This window comes from Solenopsis invicta, chromosome 12 (assembly GCF_016802725.1).
Source record: "Solenopsis invicta isolate M01_SB chromosome 12, UNIL_Sinv_3.0, whole genome shotgun sequence".
NCBI classification, from domain to species: Eukaryota; Metazoa; Arthropoda; class Insecta; order Hymenoptera; family Formicidae; genus Solenopsis; species Solenopsis invicta.
Window position 1 is genome coordinate 20007266 of NC_052675.1, and position 11133 is coordinate 20018398.

Consider the following 11133-nt stretch of genomic DNA (forward strand, 5'->3'; position numbering starts at 1 on the left):
TAACACCTTGAGCCGTTATTTTCGCCGCGCGTCCGTCGCTAAATGCCTCTCAAACACGACCTCACATTCAATCCTTGGAATTCCACTATCTTGGAATTAGATATTTGACGAGCATAAACATTTTCTCACGCGATACAGTCTCTCTCACCTTTGCACATGATTTTTTTTATAAATAATAAAAACATAGTCAAGATATCAAATTAAAACTAATATATTTTCTGCAATCATTATTTCATATATAAGAGATTATATTTTTTTTATTTGATACTAATTTTTTGTGTATAATTTAATCTTCTTTAAAGAATTTAATAATCTCAAACCTCAGTAAAAAGAATACATGTTGTATTTTTACTCCAATATTATAAGTCATCTAAAAAGCGTGATATAATTATTTTGATAATCATATATTAAAAAATTCTCATTCTTGATTTAAAGTTATTTCTTCATGTACGTAAATTATATCTGTTTAACGTAATTTCTTTTCGATATTTAACGTTTCAAAAATAAGGATATTTTCAAAACAAAAATATTCTATTTTTTTCTATGTGGAAATTACGCAATGGAAAAATTAAATTAGGAGGTAAAAATGACGTGATGTCTATTTTAATAGCTCTCGACAGATATCGAATAAGATAATATCGCTCCTTCGACAGAGGTGCTTTAAGATATTCCGATGGTGTAATGAAACGCGTCAACGGCGATTCACGCGACACACGTGTGGGATTGCAACGTGTGGGTACACAAGGATTTGCTGACGTATCCACTGCACGTGCACGTGTGTACACTAAAGACGCGTCTTTAGGGAAGAGCGACGGATGATCGATCGACGATTTCTCGGGATAAAACGTGGAATCAACGTGGCTTCATCTCGCTTCGAGACGTTCTTAAGCTTCCCCATTCCCGTCATGATCTCGAGGAGTGCCACGAGGGCGAGGAGAGAGTGGGAGAGGCATAAGAAATAAGTATAAGAAACAGATAATGTCACGTGACGGGCATAAAATAAGAATAATACATATACACAACTGTCTGCTATTTCGCAACAGTTACTTCCGATTATTTTTTTTTTAAGCGTAGATGCGAGAGAGAGAAATAGTTTATTATTGAAATAATTTAATTATATATCGGGAATGCTCTCTACGATAACTGATTTGCGAAAACAACAGGTGACAGCGCTGCCGAGACGGACGTCCCGTATTTTAAGAGAATTAAAATGGTACGTATCGCGACATTGATATTATGCGGGTCTTAAAATGCCCGAAAATCTCAGCCAGCAGCAGGCCATTACCGTAACGACCTCAAAATTTACATGAAATTGCTTATTAAATTACTAAGTTTTTTGGGATGATTTAATGGTACCAAAGGCCATTTGTCTCCTCGGCTTTTATTTTCTCCCTCCCTGTTAATAAAGTGATGCGGTTAAGCTTTACGCCCACGAGCTTTGAACTTTTACGGCATAATTCTCTACTTCCGCTAATTCTGCTAAACAAATCCACATAACAGCTTAATCACACGTTTTTCCAATGAGAACATTTTTCAAGTTTAAAAGCATTCGGATTCTTTGCACTAAATTTGAAATCCAAAATTGAGTCTACCAAGACGTGTTCACCGTAGATTTGAACGAAACTCATATTCCAAGAATTTTTTGGATTTCTGATTATGAATCTGTAATCAAACCTTCAAAATTCAATATGGATAAAAATACTAAATTTTACTAGATTTGATATTTTAGTTCGCAATACTGGAACCGCCATTTTAAATTTTGAAATTCAATGGCTTCAAAAATCTATAGTAAGACGTGAATTAGATGCTAATTATTCCTAGGAAAAAAAGTCAGACAAGAAAGAGTTAATTATGCATTCTAAAAAATTCAGTCACGACCTGTATTTCGATCGAAAACTAAGAAGATCGACTGCAAACTTTCGCACGCAATTTTTTCCCTCCCCTGCGTCGAATTGCGTCGTATTGCGACGCGACGTCACATCCGTTATATTTTTGTTTGAATACCTAAATACCGAGATTGTGCGTCACGGATGGAAACGAACAACTCATCCCCTTTCGAGCAGCGCGGCGTAGCCGCGGATAGTAATAATAGTAGCGGGAATATTCGGCGGTATGTTACGCGCGGGTATGCGCGGCGTTGCGGGAAGTCAGTTGGCAACATGTGGTTCGACGAACGCAATCTGGCACTGACATTTCGAATTAAACTTGTTGAAGACCAACCCTCTCCTGTAACTTCTACCAGCGAAAAAGGACAAAAAAAAGAGACGGAACGAGAATCGGTTGCCGAACGTGATGAAATTTATGTGAAACCGAAGCACCGAATTTGACAGGCAAAATTTCCTAACCGGGATGCAGTAATCGATCGATAATAAAAAAAATTCTTAGTGGAAAAAATTTCTCTTGACCTGATATATAAACATTTAAAAATATTTAATGAAGTAGATCCCTTTTAATTAATTAGTTATCACCCTGCGACTTGAGCCGAGATACACAAAGAAAACGATTTCTTTGGACTTGATACATTTTATTACATCCAAACAAATTTATTTGTAATGGTCCAAGCAAATCATATTTGAATCAATAAGTACTATTGTATAATAATGATTTTATTTTCATCAAATAATAGACGTTGTTTAAATAAAACATTTGCATTTAAACAAATAAGCATATAATAATGTTTTAATGAAAGGACTTTCAGTCGAATAGAAATATTAATTCTAATGGAATCTTTTTCTCTGTGTATTAGCCGGTAATATTTAAAATCGCTAAGTGCAGAATATATTCGGTCAATTCGTCATAAAAATGCAGCGTGACGTCCTGCTGACGGCACACACCCAGAGAAAAATTCTTTAAACTAAAAAAAAAGTTTAATCAATGAAATTTGTGCATTGCTCTGCGGTTAAAGAAAAGTTTCTTTGATTTGAAGAAATTTTTTGGTTGTTCTTTTTATTAGAATTAAAAAAATAGTTTGTGTAACGCAAATATTTTTTTAAATACAAGAAATATATTTTTAAAAGCAGAACAATTAAATTATTTCTTATATTTCTGTCAGTACTATTTTAAAAAATTATCTGTTTAAATTAAACCAATAAAATGCACAAATTTTAACATATGATTTATTAAAAACAAAAACTAATAATGCCAGTTCTTGAAATCAAATTTTTACTTTTCTCTAAGGTATTTTCAACTTAAAGAACCTAAGTTAAAGAAAAGATTTGATCAATTTAAACATAACTTTTCTCTGGCTGTATGCAATTATCTCATTTTATATCAAACGTTCTGTCGAATACGCGGTGATGCGTTTAACGTACGAATCGGAGAGCATCTCTCGCCGGTGCTTCCAATCTATCTAAATATAATACGCGGAGACTCTTTCCGCTTTCCTTCGAACGCGGAGAAACTCGCGAGTGCCAAAGAAAAAAAAAAGGATTCTCAGCAGCCGTCCCTCTTAGCCGCGGCTAAGCCGATATGCATTCATTATAACAAGAGATGGAAGGCGCCGAGTGAAAAGTTCGAACGCGCACCCGGGCTTACCAACTTCCTCTGAATTTTATATTATTTAAGGTGCTTCCTTTACATGTTACCTAACCCTTAACGGTCACCCCTCGGTAAAGTATCATAAAGTAAATATCAAAATGATCAAACTGACTTTGAACGACTGTCGCGCCCCGAACTATTGTTTTAAGTAAAAAATATTATTGAACATTTTTCACACTGTGCAAAATGTGAATTAATTCCATATTATGTTAAATTTTAAATCAAACATAACAAAAAATGATTAAAGCAGAGAAAAAATAAAAAATAACTTTTATTTTAAAAAATCACAACTTTTCAGATTTTTAATATAAAAAAAGAAAGAAGACTTTAAAGTACAAACTAATCAACATACAATACTTTAAGAAAACAAATGTGTCATAGTGCACGTTTCAAAAAAAGATATTTATTTTGAAGTACGAGAGAGTAATTTTTGAGTAAATTGATGAAAATGAACTGACGCGTTTCGGTAACACCTTTGCATAGAGAAAACTTAGAAACCTAATCGATATATGGCGACACAAGTCCAGTATTAAAATAATAACATAGAGAAAATTTAGCCAAAACTTTCGTTAGTATCATACAGACCCAATGACCATTAAGGGTTAAATTTCATTAAATTTCATTAAATTTCTAACAGTGTACTTACCCTTCTCCGCACGGCAGCTATCCTCGCATCCACCGACGCCTCTGCCCTCATCCTCCACGATGCTGTGACACGACGTACACTGTAAAAAAAATTCAGTAAATTTACATATAATAGATATAAAAATTACGATTAGTCCCGTAAATAAAAAAAATCATGTAATTTTATAGAAATTATGTCATTCCATAAAAAATATGTAGATTAACTTTCACTGAGTAAATGTATCTTATTTTACGCGGAGAATTACATACATAACAGGATATTTTTAATATTATATATGTAATTATCAAAATTTTTGTAACATTACGTAATACAATATTCCATATATCGCTGTGAAATATAATGCGATCAGCGTTTATCGTGCATGCGTGAAAAACAACCTCTTTGGTGAAAACTCGGTTCCGCTCAGCGTCACTATGTGGGCACAGTAGTCATTCTATTGTTTACAACATGTATGATATAGAGACAATATTTGAATGTATAAAAATACAATTGCAAAATCGTTACCATATCATTTTTATAACTTTTCATACATGTTGTAAATTTATGAATGCAATCTACTTAATAACAAATTACAAAATTAATCTTACCCTTGCAAATTTATAAACGTGTGAAAATTTTCAACTATTTAACAACTTTACACCTATTATAGTAGGTAATTTTGAGAAATTTTTATTGCAGTGTAGCGGGGAAGGTTAAGTTTTTCTTTAAAGATGCACGGCATTCAAGAAGTTTGTCCTAATATGTTTATTATCATATTTATCTATCATCCTTGAATGCGAGACATAAACTTGGCTACGCGGACGTAAAACTTGTATTTTTTTGCAACTTTATACACTTTATGATATCCCCTGATTAATTTGATAAACATAAGTAATCACTGCGCTTTCAGCGTATCGTCCACACTGGCGACACCTACAAGCTGGCATGTGCACGAAATAAAAAGACTTGAGTAGGTCGATAATGTCTATGATACCAATTATCGATGAAAGATGAAATTATCTATCGTAAAATCTAAAATAATGTGTGCATGCCAGGATTGAGAGTAATTTAATTTTTCTATTATAAATTAAAATTAATAGCTTTAAAATTAATTTAGTTACGTTAAAAATTACACGAATAAAAAACTAACTAGTAAGTTACGTTAAGATTAAATTAAAAGATGATTTGCAAAAGCATTGTTCATATTAAATTAAAAATTTGTAATTTTTGAAGTTAAATTACTTAAAACAATTATAATGTGGATCAGTAAACAAATTTAAAATTTTATTTATAAATTAAGTTTATATAAAATAACAAAGGTTAAATATTAGTTATGTATTTTTACTTTTATAATGTTTTCTCTTTTACATAGCTAAATTTTTAACTCGAAAAAAAATTTAATAAAATAAAATTTGTGTGTTTCAAACATAACTATAGTTAAAAATTAAATTATTAAAAATTAACTAAGCTATTAATTTTTTAACTTTATTATTTAATTTTTTAACTGCACTGAGAGAAAAAATTACAAATTTTAATAAATATTTGTTTAAATAGTTGCAATAAATATTTACGATACATATTCACTCATAAAAAAAACTGGCAGTTAAATTAGTAGTTCTAGTATTAAATAAATATTTATTTACATTTAGTAAATATTTCATTGCAACTATTCAAACAAATATTTATTAAAATTTAGTAATTTTTTTTCTCTCAGTGTATTTACTGCTCAACACTGAAATAAAGATAATACATTTTGCAAGATTTTGTTGAATTAAGATAAGTATCAAACCGCCATATAATAATAAAATAAACGCTGCACGTGTGTTCGTATCATTAATAAAAAATATACAAGAAAAGAGAGAGAGAGAGAGAGAGAGAGGAAGAAAATGTCTCGACGATATCTTTGCTCACTACTCATGTCAAATTACGATTCTCAATGCCGAAAGACGATACAATCTCGCAATTAAAAGATAGCTATTCTATTTTTTTCTTTTTTTCTTTTGGTCCGCTCCATGCGGCGATCATAACGGTACGCAAAGTAGTCGTACGCGCTCACCGTTGCAAGTATCTTAAATGAACATATAAAAACGTTCGCATGTAGGGCATAGGGGTGAAACGCGGGTAACGAGGTGTGTGCAAGTCGCGGGATGCTTATCATTAACTGCGGTACAAATGACGCAAGCCGCGTCGCGCCAGGAAGGACGCGCAACGCCTCGTTCGCGGCATCGACAATTCGTGATTTAACGGGTGCGTGCAACACTTTGGATCTAATTGTAAGCTTGAAATCTCACGTGGGTTCACAGTCGGCCTTCGTGTCGTATATCATCCGCATTTATTCCTCGTTAAATCGCAAGATTTGGTCGAACGAAAGAAATCTGCGCGTTCGTTTAATAAAAATTGTATTTTGATTACATGACAATAAAGTTAACACGTCAATATCTTTACTATAACTTAAGATAATTTATTCTGTTAAAAAAATATATTGCTTCTATTTAAAATGTTTTTCGTTATTTCCTTACCTAAATTTTTCTTCTAGTTTTATTTAAATTGGCTATTAAGTTGTACTTTATATTTATCTCTTAGCACAGAAATTTTTGCGTACAGAGATGCTAGTTTCCAGGGAGAAATATTATCAACGATAATATTCAACTGTCTGTTATGAAAAGTGCATTATCAACAAAATACTTTTAGTAATAGAAAACATCAAATATGCAATAAACTTTTCACGAATAATTAAATAATAATACATGGTTACCTTTTTTTTCTCCTCCCTCGACCTCTCTTTTTTGTCGTAAATGATGTTTCTCAATAGCATATATTGAATATTTATAAAAATCAAATATAAAACAATATACATAATAATTAACAAATGGAAATAAGGGCATGACTAATTCCTCTAGCGTTTACTGATTTTATCGTTGAAATCAGTAAACGATAGAATTAAAAAAAATAAAAAAGATAGCCCCCGTAACGAATAAATCGATAATCAAGAGAGAATGGTGTTTTCCTACGGTACAAAATTACATCGTCGACATGTATCCGGACTACGCCGCGGGCACGATTCGGCTGAATTTAGTTTTTGCAATTCCGCGTGACCGAACGCAACAGGCGGTAATTCCCACACATCCGCGGTTTAAGCATCGCTGATTTCGAGAGGCCTGAGATAGCCCTCGCCTCGCTATCGCCACCGCCATGTTTTCCCGCGCGATTTTGCGACCATCCGCAATCGCCATCTAGGAGCCAAAACAGACAGCGTGTTCACAAACGATGCGCAATTTGTACGAAGGGTAAATCACAGATTGCAGAACATCTGTTTTATTAGCTGTTAGTGCATCAACAAACTAAAAAAACATGTATTTTAAAATATTAATAAGTTAATATAACATATACCAGAGTTGGACATTTATGTGTAAAATATAAATAATCAATATTAATTATTATATTGTTATATAAATTATAAAAATTAATGTTATGCATTGTTGTAAATTGTATTACTTATTATAAATTATAGGGTCACTGTACCAATGAACAAATAAAAAATTGAACTAGTCAATAAACATATAAATGAAATTTTAACTAATTACATTTTTAAATAAAATATAATATTTTAATAAAATCTTTATAAAAATTAGATTATAAAAAATACAATTCATAATTTATTATTTTAAAATCTTATTATTTTAATACCTTTCTGAAATAGTCATTTGCTGATGATTGTTCAGCGACTGATGCAGCGACCCTTTCTCTACATAATAAAAAAAATAATACAACACTTCATAAAAAAAAGAAAATAGCCGATACAAGTCGGCAGGCATAGGAAAGGCATCTATAAATTGATCTAATTTTCACCAGATAAAATTTTAGTTAAAAATAATAACTAACATTTTATAATTAAAAAATTATTTTGGAAACGTGACATGTTAAACTTAACAATTTGTAATATAGGTATGTTTAATTGCAGTAATGTTTCATAAAAATAATGAAAACCTAACTAAATGTTTATAAAATTATTAAATTGCGATACTGACAGATACGATAGACTCAACAATAACTTCATGAAAAGAAAAGTAATGAAGGAGAGAGATTTCGTACAAAATTTTCTAATCTAGATAATTTTCTAGTCTAAAAGATCAAACTTCGAAAACTTCACTTTATATAATTTGTTGCAATTTCTCGACTTTATATTCACTTTATATTCACCGGCGTATTTCGTCCTTATATTTTCGATCTATTTAAGAAAATTTACAGGGCAAAGAAAAAAGTGTCCCTCCATCTTTTCCCGCGCTGTAGTCAACATAGTTAAAATGCACCCTTTCTCAACCTTTAAACCGTACCCGTAATGTAATGACTCCCAACATTCCACCGTTATATAAGAAAAACACTTTTTCATCGCCTTGATACGGTCAAACGAATAGAGTATTGGGTCAGTCGATGCATAATGCATGCGCCATAAGATTAGAAGCGGGGATCGCAAAGCTATAACATATGATGGAGCTGCTTTATATCTGAAAGCTTACTAAATACATATACCCGCCCCTCACTTTCGCCCAAGACCCTTTTGCTGCCGTAAAGACAAAATCCGTTCTTCTGGAAAAAAAAACAACCAAGCTAGCTGCTTCTCGAACATGACAACGTATTTTATTGCTTCCTTCACTCGATTCGATTCGGAATAAAGGAAACAGCACAGCGATATTTTATTCGATCTTGCAAAAATTACGATGCTGACGATTCTTTTTTAAATTTATTAAGATTTACGTCTTTTGTATTTATGTAAATGTAAATTCGACTTGTATATTTTCCGTGTAAGACAAGCGAGTGTACAAAAAAATAATCGGGAAGTTATTAAATTTTACAGCTATGATTTTGCAATAAATGCACAAAATAAAATAAATTAACTATAATATATTGTAGAAAAAACAAGTTAAGAGAATATATATATATATATATATAATTATAAAAGCAAAAATTATAAACAATCTAAAAATTTGGCTAATAGTATCAACAGCATATGATTTATATGCTTTTATTTATGTACGTTTTCTCTTGTATATAATCTGTCCGTATGTATAAAAAAAGTAATAAAAAAATTTGTTAAATAACTTTTGCGTTGTTCTTTAATAAAAAAAATTAAGCTGCTATTAAACATCCTTCCATCCTTCAATGTATCGTCACTATTAAGTATGCAGTTTATCCATATAAAAAATTTAAGACCATCTTTTTATCATCAAATTTTTACAAATAATAAAAAAAATGTTTACAATGAATACATAATATAAAGCCACGAGTCGCCCCAATTTTTCTCTTATTTTACAAGATTAATTTATCAAACGTGTTTTCCTCTTATTTTACAAGTTTATCGTTTATAAAATAAGAAACTGTAAAGTCTACAGGACATAACATAGCAACTTATATCTACTAATATATAATAATTACTGAATAAAATATATGTATACAAGAAATGTATAAAGAAAAATTATACATCTTGTTGATGAAGAAATCTTTTTATACATTTTAAAAATCTTTCTAAATATTTTAGTAGCTTAAAAAATTAGTAATATTTAAAATTTTGTTTTAAAAATTAAATTTTTTAGAAACTTACATGTATTATTTATGTTAACTAGATGCTTGTATTTTTTTAAGATTAACTTCAAGATTAATTTCACATTCAATTCTATGAATATCAACTTCAATTCATTATACTTAAATAAATTGTCCAATTTATTCATTTACCAGTTTTTATTGCTGCTGCTGCATTTCCTTTTCAGTTGATTCTGAAAATATAGTAAATATAAATCATAAATATAAATAGGATATGTTATGTATTTGAGCTACCATGACTGCATTCTGAAATTTACTGTCAGTACTGAAAATCTATAGTACACGTAATGTAAACTACAGATTTTCATTACTGGCAGTGTATATCAAAATGCAGCTCATATTAATTTAGAAATATGTGAAATTAGCAAAATAATTTTATGTAATATAAACACATTATATTCTTTTAACTTTTTAACACAATATAATATTAATTTGGAACAAAAGCTTATAGTATTTTTTATATAAGTAAAATTTAAAAACAATGTTTAGATACTTATACATAGGATTTATGTAACCATATAAATATGTACCACCACAAATTTTTATTCTAATCCAATACATTAAATAGTATTTAAACCATTTTTTAATTTTAAAAATATATAAAACAAATTATTACAACAGTAAAGTTGTAATAAGAATATTTTATATAATTGCATACTAATTCCAAATAATAGTAATATCATCATAATTCTTTTTATATATGTATCATATTTTAACAAAAGTAAAATAAGTAAAATGGGTCAAAATATTCCATTTATTCGATAGTTGTAACAATTCTAACAATCATACGTTTCATCCTCCTTCATACCATCTTCAACAATACAACAATAACATATGTTCCATATAAATAACATTCTCCAATGTAAATTGTATATTAAGTTCTGTTATAGGTAAGACTACTTCCAATTTCAAGATTGTATATCCATTAAAATTCTATTAGCAATTAAATTCATGACTATGTTGCATCCTGTGTTCTGTGCCACTAAGTCATTATCGACTTTATGATTAATATTATTCTTACGTTTAGAAATTCTCATTTTTAATTTTCTCTTTGTCTGACAAAGATATGATGTATCACAATCCTCACATTTAATTTTGTAGACTACATTCTTTGTTTGATTATGTGGAAAAAAATCTTTGTGTGATTTATTTATATTTTCCAGTTTATTAGGACTACGAAAGGAATTTCGTTAATGGTCCAGTGATACTAAATTTTTAATGATGTCTTAATAAATTTCTATGAAATTTAGATGGTTTACTGTCCCGTGTATACCAAATGTCTCTCATTATTTATATTCTCGATTAATTACAAATGTATTTTTATATTCAAAAATTGTGAAACACAAAAACAGCAGATATGTTAATAAAATAAT